Source organism: Nothoprocta perdicaria, unplaced genomic scaffold, assembly GCF_003342845.1.
Source record: "Nothoprocta perdicaria isolate Ctin4 unplaced genomic scaffold, notPer1 scaffold_59, whole genome shotgun sequence".
NCBI classification, from domain to species: Eukaryota; Metazoa; Chordata; class Aves; order Tinamiformes; family Tinamidae; genus Nothoprocta; species Nothoprocta perdicaria.
In genome coordinates, this window is record NW_020455854.1 from 3,750,610 (window position 1) to 3,770,202 (window position 19,593).

Below are 19,593 nucleotides of genomic sequence, written 5' to 3' on the forward strand. Positions count from 1 at the left end.
ACATAACCCAAGTCAGCTAAAACTAATACCAAACACATCCCAAGTCTAATACTAAACACATCCCAAGACTTGAAAGAAAAATCAAGTTGGATAAGATTTCAAGAACTGGTCAGTCTGAAATGCCATTCTCTCTGTGAATAACCCTCAACCACCAAGCCCTCTTTTTCTTCCAAAGAATGAGATGAAAAGAAAAAAAAAAAAAMCMAAAAAAWGAATTTAAAATATTCCATTAGTCTCACAAGTCAATTTGTATTAGATGCCTGCTGATTTGTAAGGTGCAACTCTGGACTGCTATGAGAGAAAGCCCCATGGCCAGAGAATCTCTGTCTTGTTAACAAATATCCTCCTCCTCACTCTGGTGAGGTTCATGGGCTGCAGCAGAGAGTTAATGGTATGTTACGCCACTGGAATACTTGGAACACAGTTTTCTTGGGCATTAACAGACCTTTAATAGTTCCTATGTGCACTTTGCACAGGTGCAGAGCCAGTTAACAACTTCAATCATGATATGTTTTATAGACATAGCTGCAAAGAGCAACTAGCACATGATAACTTAATGCTGACAGAAGAAAAAAATGCAAGTCAGAAACCAAACACAGATGACATTTGAAGCGATATGGCACTCCAAGCATTCATCTAGGACAGAGAAGACTTGACTTTCTAAAACTGTGTTAAACTGCAGCCATTACATACAAAATGGCAATTTACCAATTTAGAGATAAAACAAAGCTTACCTGACTAAWATAAACCAATACAATAACAGGCTGATGACAGGGGCAGAAACTGAATCCACAGGTTTTATCTTCTTAAAGCAGACTTCCAAGTACTGCGCCCAAATGATTCAGAAAGGCTGGTGACAAGCACTTGGCTGTAAGGAAGGACAAAGATGACAAAAGGTATCAGGGAGGCCTATTGTACCGCAGTCACCTGCAAGTTGCATATATGCAAACAGGAAGCATCAAAACAGTCCCAAAACAGAATATGCAAATCCTGCAAGGCCCCCAAGCACGCTGCACCCAGGACGGGGTGTTCTTCACATGGATGCATGAGAAGCTTCCATTTTTCAGCTCCAAATGTCACTGCCCAAGGAGAACAGAGCAGTTCTGGCTTCTGCACCGAGGCTCTCACAATCCCACTGCCTCCRCGTTCGGAAGCACATGTGGTAGGACAGGCAGGCATAACTGCACGAAGGCCACACAGATTCTGGGGAACTGAAGCCCTTGAGACAGTTGATCACTGAGCAGACATAAATGGTACATATCAGCTTTTGCTTATAAATTTCAGATTATTCCAATACCCAGTCTTCCATATCAACTCATAAAACTACAAACTCACGCAGCAATCTGAAACCACAAGCATGGTTTGCTCTTCCCTCCAGCCAGAAAGAGAAATTCCTTCTCTACCCAAAACTGATTTAAATCCCACAGGACATTTGCAGGCTGTATGGCACTTTAGTGAAAGTTCACCACCAGCCTAGGTTTTCCTTTTATCTTGCCACTGAAGAAAGTAATTCCAGTGCATTGGGACTTTTCTGGAAACTCATCTGAGGAACTTCATAACCAAAGATTCATTAGAAAGCCAAGACCTTCTAGCTTTCCAGCACAGKCTCAAGRTTTCACACCTAAAGAAAACTACCCYGGAATAGAAAAATGACTCGGAGCTAAAAGCAGACTCAAAGGCAGCTGCATATTACAGCAGGGTTCATCAGGGTTATGCCTCATCAGACAGAGACCTGTCCCATTATATTTATGTAATTAATTTAAACTCAGATTGTGACCTACTCAGATTTTTAATGTACATAYACAGCTTTCCCTAGTGCATCTTCCCGCAACAGAGCAGCAAAGCTGGGCAGTTTCTTCAGAGCACTAATTCAAGGGGCAAAGATTAAAWATCTGGTGTTGATGTGCAAGGCTTTGACCTCCTTCATCAAGCACAGGCATTATAGGGAATACAAAGCACAACATATGTTTGTGGCTATCCAGACACCCCGTCCATATTATTCAATATATTTGAAACAATAACAGGCTGCCCTGTGATAACCTACTCACGCTCCATCTGCCAGGTAACACACATCCATGCACTAACTTGTGCCCTTCTCTCTCCTAGGAAGGGAAACGTAGTCAGGATCCCTTCCCCACCAAGAGGCAAATTTACTTTCAAGGAGTAAATATCCTAGCTGTGCAGGGAGCTCTTATCTGTGCCCTGCTCCCAAATGAAATTTGATCCCAGGAAATGTGGGAAAAGCCACCAAGCTGCATCCGTGTTCCCTGCCCTGCTCCCAGGTGACGTGTCTGTGCCAGGGTCACACTCCACTCCTGCTCCTTTCATGTCCCTCCACCTAGTTACAAAGCGGTCCTGTCCCTGCCCACCTTTTAGAACAAATTCACGAAATCCTTTTTAACCACTGAACATTCTCCTCATCTTAGCAGAGACTTTTTGAGCACACCCAGGTCACTCTGTTAAGATTACGTGGTAAAAAACTACAGCCTTTTTCTGACAACAGGGTTGAGGTGCGTATTCTGGGAGTGCAGACAAGGGCCTTTGGCACAAGGACAGAGACCAAACACCCGGGAGAGGGAAAGAAGCCAAACTGGAAACACAAGTGAAATCATTTGTGCCTTCAGATACCCTTAAAGATGAATCACCAGGCAAACTTTTTTCACTTCAGTTGGCCTGACCTATGCAACAGTCCCACAGAAATGGACTCCAGAGAAGTACATGGACAAGAGCAACATCTCCTCAGGGATAACTGCAGTCAGAAAACCACAGTTTGGGCCCTTGCTTAGCAGGAGGGCTGCGCAGCCCCTGCCCAAACCCCGACATGAGCTGATCTAAAGGCAGGCACAGAGTTCCCGTGCACGGGGAAGCAGCAGGAAGCAACGCTGTCCCTGTGCAGTCACACACAGGACAGTATCCACAACTACTATTAGAAGCATCTGCTTCTAATGCCCTATAAAAGTGGCTTTACTGAGAGTGGAACTCCCTTCCTGAATGATTTTCCTTGTCCGAAGCCTCCTTTAGCCACTTGGATACAGCATCCCGGAGCGGTGACAAGAACACACTTGTGTGCAGGCCCATAAGAGCATCCCGAAACCTGCACCAGCATCTGGCCCCAGATGTTTCCATCTTCACAGACCACACTTCCAAAACTCAGTCATAAACTCCAGTCTTCTCGCTGAATGTGTTACAAGAATGTACTGGGATCACTTGAGAGAGAGAAAAAAAGAAGAAGAGGTTTATTTGTATCTCGCACTGTAAGGAATGCTGCTGAATGCTGAGTTTATCTGAACACATCACATCTGTTTGCTGTTTAGAGGGCTTTTATTGACACGGAACAGAACACCAGCAAAGCAGCCATGCAGCAACAAAAACAAGCTTTCTGTAAAACAAAGCGAGCCAGCCTACATCCACCCATCCACATGAAGAACAAACTGCTAAAGGAAGTAAGAACGGCTTATTTCTTGGAGAAGCCTTAGAAGTGAATGTTTTAGTGGACTTCTTAACAGYTGTGTTATTTTTCAGAAATTATAATAAATTATGTATTTTTTGAATAAAAAGAAACAAGTCACATAGAGAATCATTCATGTTTTGCTGCAAGGCAGCAGATCTCAGAGCAAGGACTTAGTAACTTCTACACATGAGGAAGAAAGATGCAGTACTGGGAGCTCCCCCTCGCCAGGCAATGGGGCTGGTAGAGGCAGCAATAGTAAAAAAAAAACACAATAAACAAATAAACGTGTGTTAGGGGGAGATAATTTGCTCACTGTAACTCATGTGTTACTGCGGCAGCACATTGCTGGCTGCAGGCCAGTGGCCACCTGACCCAAGCCTAGCAAAGCCGCCCTGGGAATACCTGCACAGCCCAGTGACGCACGCGACAGCCAAGCACRGATTAGTCAGGAGGAAGCGGAGGCACCACTGGACAATATTTACGAGAAAGAAACAAAAGGCCTCACAAACGAGCCAGATAACTTACACCGAACTTCCCCCTGGAACTTTGGTTTGGGCTGCTCAGGCTTAACTCCCTAGTGAGGAGGAGGAATYGCAGAGCCCAAAGGGAACACAGAGTCCAAGGACCCTAAACAACTAGGTCTGTGTTGGTCTGAATTAGCGGGTTGGTCCAAATGACCTCCACAGATGTAAATTAACCTTCAGTAAGCTCTAAAACTTAGTTAGATTGCTGAACTAGGAAAAAAAATATATCTAAGCTATGACCAAAACTGATGCAAGAGCACGATCCAGTCTTCTGGATCCAAAGAGAMCAAACTCCAGAAAACTGCCTTAACTGCAGGGCTGCCGGCGTGACTGCAGGCAGGTCAGCRAGGCTCTAACTCATCCCGGAGCACTCGGCCTCGACGCAGCTGCAGCAGCTCTGAAACACTCCTCCTGCCCCACGTACCACTGGAAGCCTCCAGAAACGCACCTCCTGGATCACTGTTTTGATATAAAAAGGAAGCATTTTGATATGAAAAGGAAGCTCTGCTAGTGGACCCGACTTCTTTCCATATTTCACAAGGCAAAATGCAAGTAACATGGGACTTTCAGGAAAGTTTGATTTTCTTACTTCACTMTTTTTCTGCAAGATGTTCTGGAAACTCAATCTGTCGTGGCTAKAAACTCTGAAGTTTTAGCTCTAGCTCATAATCAAATACTTGTGCCCACATTAACCTGCAAGTACTATTGACTTTGACTATTTATTCATCTTTATATTCATCCCACTTACTCCTACGAGTACCTTCTTGACTGAGTAACTTCTTGACTAGAGCAGGCGGCTGTCGACTCTTGTTTGGTAAATATTTGCCAGTTTTACAGTGCCCCTCCTGCCTCCTCACGCTCCCTGCTTTCACCCGCCCGTGTCCCAGAGCACTGGAACAGGCTGCCCAGGGCGGTCGTGGAGTCTCCTGCTCTGGAGGTCTTCAAAACCCGCCTGGATGCCACCCTGTGCCACATGCTCTAGGTGTGCCTGCTTGAGCAGGAAGGTTGGACTAGATGATCTGTAGAGGTCCCTTCCAACCTTAAATATTCTGTGAATCTGTGAGCAGTGCTGCCCGTCAGGACCACCCGTCCTCTCTCTTCCCACGCTATTACTGCTATTATTGAGCAAGAATCCAGCCGGTACCGTGTTCCGGCACAGGGCTCGCTGCCACGCAGCCCATCACCTCTCTGCCAGCTCCTCTGCTGAAGAGCTCAAGATAGATATGACAAGAAAGGTAAGCATGGCTACTACCACCTAAATATCCTCATAGTCAAAGAAAAAAGGGTGGGGGGGAAGAATTGTTGCTGGTTTCTGCTCTTTCGAACGATTTGTTCAGATCTGCCTCCCCATCTCAGCCCAAAATGTCTCCATTAAACCCTCAAGCACCATCCTGGACACACATCACCACACTGCAAACTATGAGGAAAATAAATGCAAAATAAACGCACACAAAAACGTCTAAGCCACAGAAATCAGTTCCCTTGTAATTCACAACTGCAGTTTTCCGACCAAAGCCAAATCCTGTACAAGTTTCCACTGTCATTATTCACATTTTTATCCTGGGCCTCAGGAAGCACCTCTTCGTTTTTCACCTTTCCCGACTTTGTCTCKCACAACAAAAAGCCCTTTCACTAACTGAATCATGTCCAGAGAGAACTTGGCAACTGCTAAGAGCAAACAAACAGCTTCTCAGGCTCATCTGTTACCTGACTAGTGCTGCAGAGCCTGGCAACACAGAGTACCTGCAAGATTTATTTCACAGGCTTCCTTCACAAGGATAGAGGTCTTTCTCTCCTTTTWTGAGAGCAGAAAAGGAAACATCTCTGCAACACTGGGGGTCACCTTGCTTACTTCATTTTCAGTAGGACTTCTGCAAGATTCATAAAAAAAATYTGGGAAGAACTTGCCAGGAGCTCGTTCATGGCTCTAGTTGACACAGGGCGAATGAATCAGTCTCACGGGAATCACATCTGTAAACATTACTAATGATGTGTATCAGCAGCCCCCCCGAGGCTCCCATTCGGGCTCACAGCTCAGGGAGGGAGCCAGGATTTATCCCAGTTTGGAYTGAAGCAGCAGCGTGGCAAGGACAGGCGGATGGGGCTGCAGGTGCACAAGCAACAGTGGCGGCAAACTGTAATTTCCCTGGCACATTTCGTGGCTTTTTCGCAGCATTATCCTGCTCGCRCTATGACTCGAACAAGCAGAAGAAAGGGGAAAAGAAAGCAAAGATGACTAAACTCAGTAGGCTTTTGAAAATATTTGTAATTAATAAATATTCCAATGCCGGATTTTTTTTAAAGCCTCTCTTTTCTTCAGAAACAGAGTTTTCCCTGGTGACTATGTGCAGACTTGACTGTTTATCTGCCCTGACCACAGTTACTTCTGCTGTGTGGACACTGCAGAGCTGAATAATCATTGACGCTTCATTGAGGAACAACATCYAAAAAAATCTACACTCTTTAGGAAAATTCAAAAGGGTAAAAAGCCACAGTCATAGTTTCCAGCATGAGCACCTTTCATCTCAATATTTTTAGTTCAAGAACTTATTTTAAATTAATTGCATTTTCATTTCTCGTCACTAGTTTTGAAYGGTTCAGATTCTGAAGCACAGATGATTTTATTTATATCAAGGGCCGCAGAAAGCCATGGTGCAAAAATAAGCTCAAGTATCGGTCCCTTTGCCACCCATCAGGGCAGAAGTCGTTGAAGAAAGCCCAGAGCAACACAAGGACTACACAGCAACGTYGCCAGAATATTCAATACTGTGGAGACAACCCCCAATTCACCCCTCAGAATTTCGCCTCTGTCCCTTCTGCTTTAAGTGTCAACCCCAGGCTGGTATTTGAACTATCCTCGCACATACCCAAGCAAACATACACTTGATGTTTACCATGGGGCAGGAGGACGCACGGGAAAGAGGAGGCCGTAACCCCCCGATCTACCTCCCGTAAAAACCAACCAGGAAAGAAGAGCTTGCAAAAACACCTTTCCTAACAGTCAGGCAAAGAAAATACCTCGCTGTCTTTCCCTCGCTCTTTATCTCTCGCCAGGYTGGGCAAGGTTTAACCTGTTTGTGCAATTCCTGCTCATTCCTCGGGCTGCTCTTCAGCAGCTCGGGCACCCGGGGGGTTTCTGCTCGCCCCAGCAGCTCGGGCGCACGGATCAGAGGCCAGGGGCTTCCTAAGGGATCTGGCAGGACACTCAGGTCTCCCGGGACGCTCGGGATTTTTTCCAGGGCGCAGCAGCCACACGGGATCTGCTCGGATCACCGTCTTGGCAACCCACACTCAGGACAGTAACTTTTTCCTCCCCCGCCTGCCAGGCGACACCACGCTCAAGCCCCGCGCCTTTCTCACAAGTTCGCGGAACAACAAAAGCAAAAACAAGCGGTGTAAAACACCGAGCAACAGCTAAGAGATCCATAAACGCTCACAAACTGTTTTAATAGCACAACCGGCACCACTGGGGCCCCGGGGAGCGGCAGCGCGGGCGCCGCGCGCTCCGCTCCGCGACACCAAACGCTACGGGCGCCGTCACCGCGCGAGCGCCCCCGATAACGCGCCCCGGCCCCCGAATAACGCCCCGCTGCCGCCCCCCGCGCAGCCCCCGGGCCGGAGCGGGGACCCCGGCCCGGGCTCGGCTCTTACCGCTCCGCTGGGCCCGGCGGCACCGCGCGCTCTGCCCTCCTCCTCCTCCTCCTCCTCCCCGAGGGCGGCGCGGCCCGAGGCTCCGCGAAAACGTCCTTCCCTCCGCGGCTTTCGGGCAACGAAATACAAAGGAATGGGGGAAAAAAACTCCAAACGAGCGTTTTTCAGGCTGTTTCGTCACAGGCGATTAGTCAGACACCACGGGGAAGCTCCGTCACTCCACAGATGTCACTCCTTCCTCCGCCTAACCCACCTCAGAAATGCGCACCAAGTTGCACCAAACAATGAGTTACTGGTGTKCGGAAAAATCTCGCTGTCAGGAACTGAATGTCCAAAAGGAGGCAGAGGAGACCCAAAACTTTATTCGAATAAAGGGAGCGTCCACCGGGCATGTCCCTGTGGGGTCTCTCAGGTGGCCGGGGGACGCAGCCCCCCTTTTATCCCGATTTCCCGGCCCTCTCCTTATCCCCATTGGCCAAGGGACCCGGGAGTCACAGCCTGSCCGGCCGCCTGCACCCAGCTCGCTGCTCCCTCCTCGTGTTGGCACCTCGGGTCACTTGGCTCCTTTGTGTCCCCCTCGCTCCAGGCTCCCCGCAGTGTCTCCCCGACTCCTGGCTCCGCTCCGTCTCCCACCTGCCTGGGTTCCTTTGTCCTGCTCCTCAGCCAAAGAAGGGGGAGCGATTTCCTCCTTCCTTWGTAAAGATAMAAATTTACRAAGTTGTGGTGTGTGTGTCCTGCTCAAGCCCAAACTTCTTGTGTGGGTGTTTTCCACACACTGSTTACTTCTGGAAAAGGCAAGCAAGCAGGGCCTCATCTGCTGAAATCTAAATGAACCTCTTGATGACAGCTGTTATTTAAGGGCTTTTTTTAAAATCTGTTTTGGTTGGGAAGGAGCAAGGGAGCTCCCATGTTCCCAAAGCAACCAGCAGCTCCAGGGCAGAGGACAAGGGTCTAAAACCCCCAAAACACGAASAGTGCTCCCGTTCAAACCCATCGCCGAGCAAGAATTCAGTCAGCTCTCACCACGCAAGAGGTGATCTTGCTCCAAGGACCACACTCAGATTAGCCCGTGGCATTAGCTGCAGGTAAACTCCACATTTCCAACAGCGGTTCTGATGAGCGGCTCTGGTAGCACCAATACTCCTGGAAAGGAACCTAGGTGATGTCCACGTCAGCAAGGAAACACCSGAGTGCGATGACAAAACACACCACAAATCGCACATACGTTAGTGCAGAACGCCAGTAGATGTCAGTTTAACCCCAAAAATAAACATGGAATGCCTTTGCACGCATGCTTTTACTACAGTAAGTTTCCATCCCTCCCGAAAAAATGAAGCTTAGAAGTTGATATACATTTAAAAGGCTGATAGCCATATGTATGTACACTGTAATGTCCCCAATATGCAAAATAAAATAAGCATTTTTTTCCTCCTGTCAGGAGAGCACAGGAACTGCCCATATATCAATCTTCTTATAGTTGTTTTGTACATACTTAACTTGTTGTGTCTAGAAAAGATTTACCATAAATTTTAATCGTTTCAGTAAAGCTAGGCATTTTAGGAAACTTCTGCTAGAAAGCAGACCACTAAGTAAGGCAAGTCCACGGTTCTACAGACAAGCAACTAGTAGGTTCAGTCAAATTAATCCAAAAGAATGGCTTGGAGTGTTGCAACTGCCGATTCAAGCTGCAAAGCAAACAAGCATTGCAACACAATGTGAACAGTCTACATAAAGGAAAAAAAAATACAGCTAGTCATCGGATACTGTAATTCTCACTCAATACACTAACCTACAGAAAGAGCAAAAACATAAGCCACCATTAAGTTTGGTTTGCATAATATGAACTGTTTCTCTTTTAAAATACTTCAGATTGATGAGATTAAAGAAAATAGTGTCATCTAGAAGTTTAGCAACCTGCTAAACTGGTTCTTTGCTGAGGACAGCAAGTATTTCTGTTCTTATTCTATCTTATTCTTATTTTGCAATAACTAACAGAAATCCCAAATCAACCTTCCTACATCATCCATCGCTGCAAATACCACTTGGTTGAAGAAAATCTACCTCAGTGTTCCAAGGGCAAGAACTTCCMAATGGAATCAATAGCAACAAAGAAGAGCTGGTAAACTTACATTATTCTTTCAAATTGGATAAAATTGTTTTAAAACGTTATGGTAGCACAAATTACTGTTACGTCACTTGATTTCTAGTGACTTTAGTCAAAATTTGATTCTTTAAAGTTGACCTAGATCTCAACCAACAATGAAATACACATACTGTCAATGCCACAGGTACAGTGTGCTGTACTATGGGTTCAAGAAAAATAAAGATGTTCTGCTGCCTTTCCAGATAACAGCAAAAGATCCTCCATGGAGACTTGCCTTTTATCCATACTACAGCACGGCTGTCCTGCCTGAGGTCCCCAGAAAACTACAGCGTCCCTTTACTATATGAACCACCAGTGAATTTGGTACTTTAAATACTGAAGTCTTGGAGTGACCAAGAACTGGAAAAGCAGTTTCACTGTCCAGTGTAACTAGGGACATCTGCTGCCACTAGAACCAACCTGGCTAATGCAGAACCTGAAAGCAGTTCCTGGCTTTTTAAATCACTTTCAGTGCTGCACCATGGAATTACTTTATAAATGATTTCTGTGGCACCTATAGAACAATTTGTGTAGTCACTTCCTGGAAAACAGAGCAAGTTTGAGTTATAACAAAAATAGAAGAATYGTGCTAACCTGGTTTCTGTAAAGGTGTTGTGTATACAGTAATGGTATATTGTTATTAAAAATATGAAGATAACTGTCATTTACAAATAACTTATTTGTATTTCTCTGTGGCTCTTATATCCAAATTCCACATGATGAAGAAACTACAAATTCAACTTACTGACCAGTATTAAACAGCAGTTTGCTAAATAGCAAGCTGCTTTTCCAAAAGTTAAAAATTTCCCAGCAGTTAAATACAAAACTTTTCTTAGGTCAGCCAAGATTTTACGACCAGGAATAAAGATTTGCTTAAGGYAGCCTGCTACTCACAGAACAAAACACAGAACTCTCATTCTGAAAATGTATTTGTCCTTGGGGGATGCCTCAAGTGCTCTGTGGTGCGCACGGATGCTACGGTCTGGAGGTGCCTCCCCACCGCTGTGGGGCTGAAACATAAGAGCTGAAATGACTGTTTGATCTGTGGCTTTTGTTCAGCTCAGAGCTTGATAGTTTCACCACTTCAAAATCCCTCCAGCATCAATTTTTGCACCGTGCAGTCACACCATGCAGACAGCTTCRGTTCTACTTTCTGAGCTACTTCTAACAACATGCACAGATAAAATGTCTACAGTAGTTAAAGTACTGGCTGATATGCTTCCTCTCATGTAATACTACAGAAATTATAATCCCAAAATAGCTCAAAAATTAAAATATTAACAACTTACAGAGGAAGCCGTCAGTGCTGAGGCCCCTCCTGCACTGCTCAGCAAACACAACGACCCCAACCAGCGCAGGTACCAAGCGTGGCTTTGCAGGGGCCACTTCTGTGCAGAAGCAGAGTGCAGTCCAGGCTGAGCAAGAGCAGAGTGCAGCTCTTGCAACTTTCAACACCTACCTTTTTTTTAAAAAAAAATGTGATAAGGAGCTTTGAAGTGTTGATTTGAGTGTTAACGACTTCTGTCAACTTCAGTTCTGAATAAACCCTAAGTGCATGAGGGAATACAGTCTTCCTCGCAGAAACTCCATCATGAAGAGAACACCTCAGGGCTGGCAGCATCGCTGCCTCCATGCACACATCGGAGCACGGCTGCTGCTCCGCACCAGCACGGAACTGTCAGGAGAAAACAAACCTCAGCTCAATAGGGCAGCCAAATGATGGTTTCAAGTCAGCTCTCAGACACATTGTCCTAACTAAAACCATTTTTCTGTTTTGATTGCCATTTTCTTGCAGTTTCCTTTACATTTCACCTGATTTTTCTTTCCTTCTTTGGAGSTGGGAGAGAGGGAAAGTGCTAGAAGTCAATGAGAAGAAAGAGGCCAACTCTCTAGAAGCTTTGAGCTTCAGTTGAGGATAAGCTGCCCCCAAACAGCACTGAAAGCCCAAGGCTGCWGGTAGCTGTAGCCCCATCCTGCCCTCAGCTGCTCTTACCCCTCCAGCTTGAGGGCTTCATTCCAGTTAAACCACATCAACTCCTGCTGGGAGGARCACTGCAAAAAGCTGTCAAGAGAGCTGGAGTGAACACTACATTTGTTCTTCCCAGAAAACTTSGCACTTCACACCACAACTGCAAGCAGAATAATCAGTCACTGACACCGTGATTCTCAATTAAGGAGAGGGCCAAAAGAAGGCAGGTACAATAGAAAAGCTTCACGTGTCAAAGCTGGCAGAGCTCTTTGAATCAGCTCATCTGTTCTCTGAAAACTTCTCCAGCTAATACCACCAGAAAACAGAGAGGAAAGCTTTGGCTCTCTAACCATTCATCCTTCAAAACTGTTTTCCCCATCCTTTTAGCAGAGTAAAAGGGAAAAGAAGATAATTTTTCACATGAATAGAATTGAAGCATGATTTAAACCCCTGTAGTACCATGAATGAAGTGGTGTAAAAATCTTCTCTCCCTTCCTCCAGAGTAATYCCTGCCGTATGGTCGGGCCAAGATGCTAGTTTGTAAATCGTCTTTGCTGGTTTATGCTGTCGCCAATAATTGAAACTGCTATATCTTAAAAAGTTAAAAACAAGTTTCCTGTTCTTTTACTTAAGGCAGCAGCCTGACAGGTTAATGAACTGCTTCGTTCCAACCGAGAACCTAAAATGAGTAAAGAACAATACAGAACTCATCCATGCCTAATTCTGATAATATTCTTCCATGCAGTTGCTAACTGCACACCAAAATTATTACAACCTCATCAAGAGTCAGGCAAGAGACACAGAAATGAATTTTAACTGTTATAGAAATAGAGAATGGGCTAGTTCTGCCAATGGACTGCTACAGGACAAGACACTGCTGATCTCCCAGATCTTCACAAGAAAAGGGAAATGACTGTATCCAGCAGAGCAAACTCTTTGAGAAACCATGGGGTTTTTTGGGCAACCTTTCCCGTTAAACAAATATTGTCACTTTAGGAATGGATTTTTCACTCATTGAAGACTGTCTTAAAAGTTGTCACTTTTCTTTCTACTAAGAATCAAATAAATTAGTGTATGTTAATAGATAGCACAGACAGACCAACTTCAATCAGAAGACATATATCTACAAGCTATTYATGTCTCAAGCAAGAAGAATATCTGTCCTTTCAGTTTTTGAAGCAAGGAAGCTTCTAAAAGGATTTTCTTTTTTTATTAATATTGGCACGTGGCAGTTCTGCTGCTTTGAGAGATATTTCACAGTTTGATTTCTAATGTGTTCCCAGATGAACATACTTACAAGTTAGTGACTTAATTAAGAGGAAGGCATCCAAGACTTTTAGATTTGTTGGTTCTAAAATGGTAGCATGATTCACAGCTTTGCAAAAGAAATTCTACTTCCCCAGAAGTATGAAAGCCAAACAAACTCAAGTAACTTCACTTACAGGAAAACAACTATGTTCCCAAAGAGGAACTTTCTGCACTGAGCTATGAACTTGTGCTAATCAATCCTGTGACACACACAAGAATATCATGGACTTAAATATTTGTCTCAAGGACTCAGACACGAAGCGACTTGCCCACACAACAGCACCGACTGCGACAAAAATGAACTGATAGAGCAAAGCACTTTGCAGCATCTATAACACCAAAAATTTCAACATAATTATCCTTCTTTATATCATTAAACTTCCAGATAATCRAATAAAAAAATGACTATGCTTATTTTCATTATTTATATAACCTAAAAATTTGCCTGGCTCAGATGTAAGCAGAGGCTTCAATTCAAATGCAAAATAGGAAGTGTCTGTGATCCTGAGCAACCAGTGTTCTCATCCCTGGAGGAAGGTTTTGCTCTCTTGTGCTGGCGAAGGGTGATAAGCCAGGAATGTCCCAGCCGAAGTGCAGATCCTGGCCTCAGGGATCCCGAGCAGGAAACCAGGGAGCTTTTGAAGCCTTTCCTGGGCAGGGATGGGAGCAGCAGATACTGCAAGCCTAAGACTTGGCTCAATTACTGAGCAGTTTGGCACGAGAAGCATACGAGGGAGTTTGGGGATAGGCTCCACGAGCCTAAAACCCTGGGAGTATAATATACAATATTATAACAGGTATAAATAACAGGAATAACAGGTATAATAGTTTGAAATCAACTGCCTAAAAGGCAGAAGATATGCTTAAAAGAAMAACAGATTCATCCAATATTTACTAACAAGATCACAAATTCACATCTATTTCTCCAGATATATTTTTAGTAATTTATTCATTACAAATTTTTAACAAATGTCACCTGAAAATATCTTCCTCTGCTGTGCAGCACCAATAAAGATGAGAACAGCATCTAACTGAAGTCATTTTCTGAGGATCAGCACAGGGAGCTAATGAAGTTTAACAAAAGTATAATAAGTATATAAGTAATATATACTATATATTATATATRTATAATATATAATATATGTATAATATATATARGTATATAAGTAATAAGTATAATAAAATAGAGGAGTATATAAGAAATGCAAAGAAGTATTACAGATGAGAAAGCAAATTACAGTGAGCACTACATAATATTAGTCAAGACTACATTTGCACTCGAGGACCTTTCAATAATGATGTTGCTTAATGCCTTATTTTTAGTGCTTGGATTCTAAGACATTGGATTTGCAATGAAAAGATAAGTTGTGTTCCTCAGATAAGATTTTGAGAACATCATAGAACATCACAGCAAAAACAAACAAACAAACAAAAACCACAACAACCACCACGTCCATATGTACCACCAAACAAAAACCAATCCAGTTCTTTCCCCATTCACATCAATTCTGTGTTGCAGCTTTTTAAAAACAAAAAGCTAAAATGCTTAGACTTGGTGTTCRAGGTGACAGCTTGCAGCCGCTCACAGCTACTCTCTTTAAAGGAAAAGCATAAAGATGTTAAATATTTTCCATTGCCTGATCCAGCTCCTAATGCATATATTTTTTCCCCAGATAATGCCTTATTGAAATGCAAGTTCTGAAGTCCTTTTTCTGGCTTTTCCTAGCTAGATAATCAAGACAAAATTYGCTCACATTGCTACACCTTTGTTATCTCTGGCTGCCTGAGAAGTCTTCCAGGTTAAAAAGGCTTTAAATAGCTGAAGGTACAAGTTACTGCATTGGAATGAAACCCTTTTCTTAAGGAAACCAAGATAGTTTAATTTATTTCAGTTATTTCAGTTAGTAGCCTGCAAACCTGAAACAGCTTCCATCCCTAACGGCCTTAGAGCTTTAGCACTATTGCACTCTTGCAGTGGTAACAACTTTGCACACCCACAAATCTGGACCCTCAGCACAAGGCAGTGCCTTCCCAGACCTTAACAGAGCTGGCATCAAGTGCCTGAAGCACAAATACTCCCACAGATACACTTATCAAGTTCCCAAGCAAGTCCTGTAGGTTTGCTGTCAGTGCAAATTGAGTATTTTCCACTCTCTTCTTCCACTCATCAGATGATTAGAAAACTGCCTTATATTCYACTTTAGTCTTCTTCAGAGTGTTGACCTTTAAACACTAATAACACTGAAAGTCGCTGAAGAGCTAGGATGCTAAAATTAATAGGGGAAGTCCTCCAGCTCTCTGAAGGAGCTAGAAGCCCACTTACTGTTCTATGTGTAACGAGCACGTGCCACCAACTGCTATTTATTATTTCTAGGGTACTTCAAATTTAAAGGCAGCCTGCAGCCAAAGCAAAGCTGGAAGATAAAAGCACAGGAAAAAGAAGAATTCAGAATAGGATACTATTCCAAATGTTCTGARGTTATTTAAGTATTTTTATAAAAAAGAAATAAAATCCCCATCTGGCACTTATCTCACCCATTTTTCCCTTAACACATTGAAATAGCTGACAACACTTAAACCCTTACATGATTAGTTAATCCAGAAAAAGGGATTGATTTTCTGATGCTAAACCCAAATTTTGTTGGAGCTATTTTTTCCCCCACAAATGTCAAACGTGGCTTCCAGACCTAGAGTTTCACATTCAACCCAAGTCCTACAGTGTCGGTGGCTTTCCTCCCCCTCCACATTAATGCAGTCACCATTGCAAACTGGCATTAGCCTAAACCAAGAATCTTGGAAGGTTTCCCTATCTAGCTGCTTTTAAGTAGAGGGAAGACTTACCTGTTTTTATTGACGGTCCTTCAAAAATTGATATGTATTTTTATTTCTAGAAGAAGGAGGAAAAAGATGTGTTTTCATCGGAGTAAAATGATTTCCCTGCTAGATTGGCAAGCCTGTGAGAAATCTTCAATACCAACAGAGGATTTGACACATCACTCATGAGATAGTCAGCCACAAAGAACTGTCAGCTTTAGCTGCTTCATTTATAAAACCAGCAGTCTCAACAGGTTTGCCTAGTACAAGATCTCTCCCACAGCACAAGAGATCTTTCTAATGCTGACATCAACTTTCTAATCATTCTGGATCACCTCATACAAATGAAACAAGAATTAGTAATATATCAATGCACAAGCAATAACAGGGTAAAAATTACTTTGTATAAATAGAATTTCCTCTATCAATTGCAGCTGAACTTTTAAGAAAAAAAACACGGTAGGCAAGAAGAAGGTCCCGAGTGATGGGAAAGTGTGGTCAGCCCAAAGCATCTCAACGCTGAAGCGGTCAGGAGCTACTAGGTGCTGATGTGCAGTCAGTGCTTTGAGCTGTGAGCTTGCTGATAACAAGCGTGAAACAGAAATGACCATTTGAAAAAAAAAATCTTACCTCAGAATTAACAGTTCCACAGAAGTTGTTAAAATGCTCAACAATATTATAAAAACCAGATGCACACTAAAGGCATTTTCTGACATTTAAAGTGAGGAGACCACAGAAACCTGGGGCCAAACTTGATCTTACACATGATTAGGGCTCTTTGTGACACTGAAGCAATTTCCCTTAATAGGTACAACCCCCTTCTTCTCAGCTTCTCTCCCCCGTTAACCTTATATCATCTGAACATGAAATACACTCTGCAACAGCRACTGCAGGTCATCAACAGGAGCAATGTCAGTGCAACGTCTGCCCTCTCCTTCAAAAATCAGGAGCAAAGTACACAGCGAGCACTGGAAACACCCAGCAGAAAAAGCCTTTCACTCAGGCAGCCAAAACTGTCTTTGTTAATTCATGTAATTTCAAATTACACCTCCACAAGAATACTGGCAGTGATAGCAGCACACAGTCTTTTCTGAGTACCTGAAAAGGGAGATCAGTAAAATTCTTACTACACCCTCTATTCATTGAGCATTTACTCAGAAGAGGGCTGCATTGCTCAGAAAGCCCAGCCGGATAATTCCCAAGAATTAAAATGGACAAGTGAAACTCATGCAGATATGCTTTGTTTCTGTTCTCACAGTCCTACCACAAACATTCCCCCAGAAGATTTTTTTATTATAGTAACAAATCAGCTTACAGACTTTTTGCATGTAAGGTGTAGAGGAATAGTCTATAATTCATTTCAGCTTTCTCAAAGTAAGTAGGATTCTGTTGGAATAGCCTTAAGATCTGTTGCCATCCCTAATATTTATATGGAAAAAGTGGTTAGAAGAGCCCCACCTGGCATTTAGAGATGGTCCTACATAGTAAAGTATGTTCCCAGGTCACTTTATTATAGGTTCAGTTGTTGGTTGAGAGCTCATGGAATGACTCCCACTTTAAGTGGAGTTTTACTCCCCACTTTTACTGTAGGGAAAACAAAATGGCTTTCAAACCAGATCACTGGGAACTGCATTTTCATGCCATTATGTCCTGTACCTGCCTCCAGGAAAGGGCACCGCATGGCAGWTTGGGATCAGGAGTTAGATCAAGAACCTGCAAGAGCTTCTGCAAGCTTTTACTATTACTACAGCATGTCTAAAAATTGGCTTTTTGTCTCTTTCTGTTTGATAKGCTGAATTCAAGAACTCAGTACATATTCCATCAGCATACCTGGAGTTGCTACTGCTTCAGACCTTGCACAGTCTCACCAGGATTCTCCAAATATTCTGTCCAGTTACAATCCTCTTTGGAAGGGTTGAAGTTCGAAGGGCTAAAAATGTGTAAGGCAGGCTGTGAGATGCCCACCAAGCCCAGGTCTACCACATCCAGGATCTTGTAGGGTTAGTCTGTCAGAAGAGAGAGAGATTCAAGAGCAGGAAACAGCTGACATGAATTCTTTCTTATTTATCTCGTATCATTTATTCCCCCCACACTATACCCACAAAAACGATACAGATATGAAAGTTTCATAGATTGATTTCGATTTTTTCTTGTTTAAAAACCACTGWTCAATTTTGCACTATATGTTAACAGGCCTCTGCTGGACTATTTTGATTTTTCTACCTGTATGTTGAAGATAGAACTACAGCGCCCTGGTGGTAATAATCTAAGCTGCAGTATCATCCTCTTAGAAATGAAGCCGTTCAAGCATATGTTGCTATTCTGGAAACCACGGACCTAAAAAAGAAGTGGAAAGGGAGGGGAGAAGAAGGGATTTTTTTTCTTTGCTTCCTACAAGCTCTCTAAATGCCTTTCAGCGGATTTTCTGACATACTTACCAAAGAAGTCTCATTGCAACTCCATTTGTTTTCTCCTCTTCCTTCAGGAAAAGCCACCCTGAATTCTCAGTTATACAGTAAAAAACAGGATTTATTTGACGAGTAATACCAGCTCCGCCAGGACTGCAATGACAATACTTTAGTTGAAGTTCTGCTCTTCTATTTCCAGCAGCCTGAAGAAACTTGAAGTGATTCATTGAACCGAAAACTGGAAGACATATTAGTAACACTATTTGGGATTTTTTTTTTTTTTTTTTTTTTTTTTTTTTTTTTTTTTTTTTTTTTTTTTTTTTTTTTTTTTTTTTTGCCTGCAGGCTAATGTAAATGGCCTTTTTAGGTAAAAGTTTGAGATTATCATACTATTTCCTGAGAAATGCAACAGCACAATAAGATACTGCTCCACAGCTCTATCGGGACACTTCATATCAGAATCCTTCCAAAAGGAGATCTAGCATCAGCTTTTATTTCTCTTTCAGAAATTCGTTTGCAACATAGCATTAGTTTGTTTTCCTTTTAAGAGAAAGGCCACAGTTCTCCTAAACACCCAGAAGATCAATAAAAGCTTGCAACAAAAGTAAAAGATCAGCAATAAAAGAAATGGGTAAAGAATCCTTGAGAAAGCATCACACTTCCTTTTGTGTTTGTATTTTTTCCCCCTCTCTTTTTCCTATCTTCATCACCCTGAGTTTAGAGGGATTATCCACAAGCACCTTGTCTGACACTATAAGATTCACTTACAAAATTCACTGATTAAAGCAAGGATAAGAACAACATTTATCAACAAGGTAAATTTTAATCCACTGAAATACTCAGAAAGGGCTAACAACCCAAGGTCAAAATGACTTAACTTTGCTCATGAAGAAACATGGATTATTTTGCTCTTGAGGAATTAACTTGCTTAGTAGGCACACAGAGGCTTACTAAAGGCTTACACCACAATCAACAATTTCCCAATTACAATTTTCCTACAGCTATGATACATACCTCTTGATTTCCTTCTCCAGTGCTTGAGTGCATCACCTTGTCTCTCAGGCTCAAGATCACTGGAAGATGCATGGCCAACCCAGACGCTCTAGCTGTGCTCAGCTACTGAGGAGGTGCAGGATGGCAGCCCTTGAGAGTGGATCACATAATGCAGCTCCAGAGATGTATGCAGCCCATTTACCCTGGTCCAGCTCACCTGGAAAAAATGGGATAATACGAAAGATTCCACCTGGAAAAGAAGGGATAATACAAAAGATTCCATTTCTCTCCTTCTTCTCCTGAGTTACTGAAGTCCCAATCATAACAAAAAA

The 19,593-nt window shown here is 43.1% G+C and overlaps 1 long non-coding RNA gene across 1 annotated transcript; it reads right to left on the reverse strand.

The window, feature by feature from the left end:
• Positions 1-851: 851 nt before the first annotated feature.
• LOC112955719 lies at positions 852-18,494 on the reverse strand. Its single transcript, XR_003250933.1, has 4 exons — positions 18,299-18,494; positions 18,084-18,197; positions 17,691-17,866; positions 852-868 (listed from the first exon to the last, which is right to left on the reverse strand). It is a non-coding gene; the product is annotated as an uncharacterized LOC112955719 (long non-coding RNA).
• Positions 18,495-19,593: the final 1,099 nt, after the last annotated feature.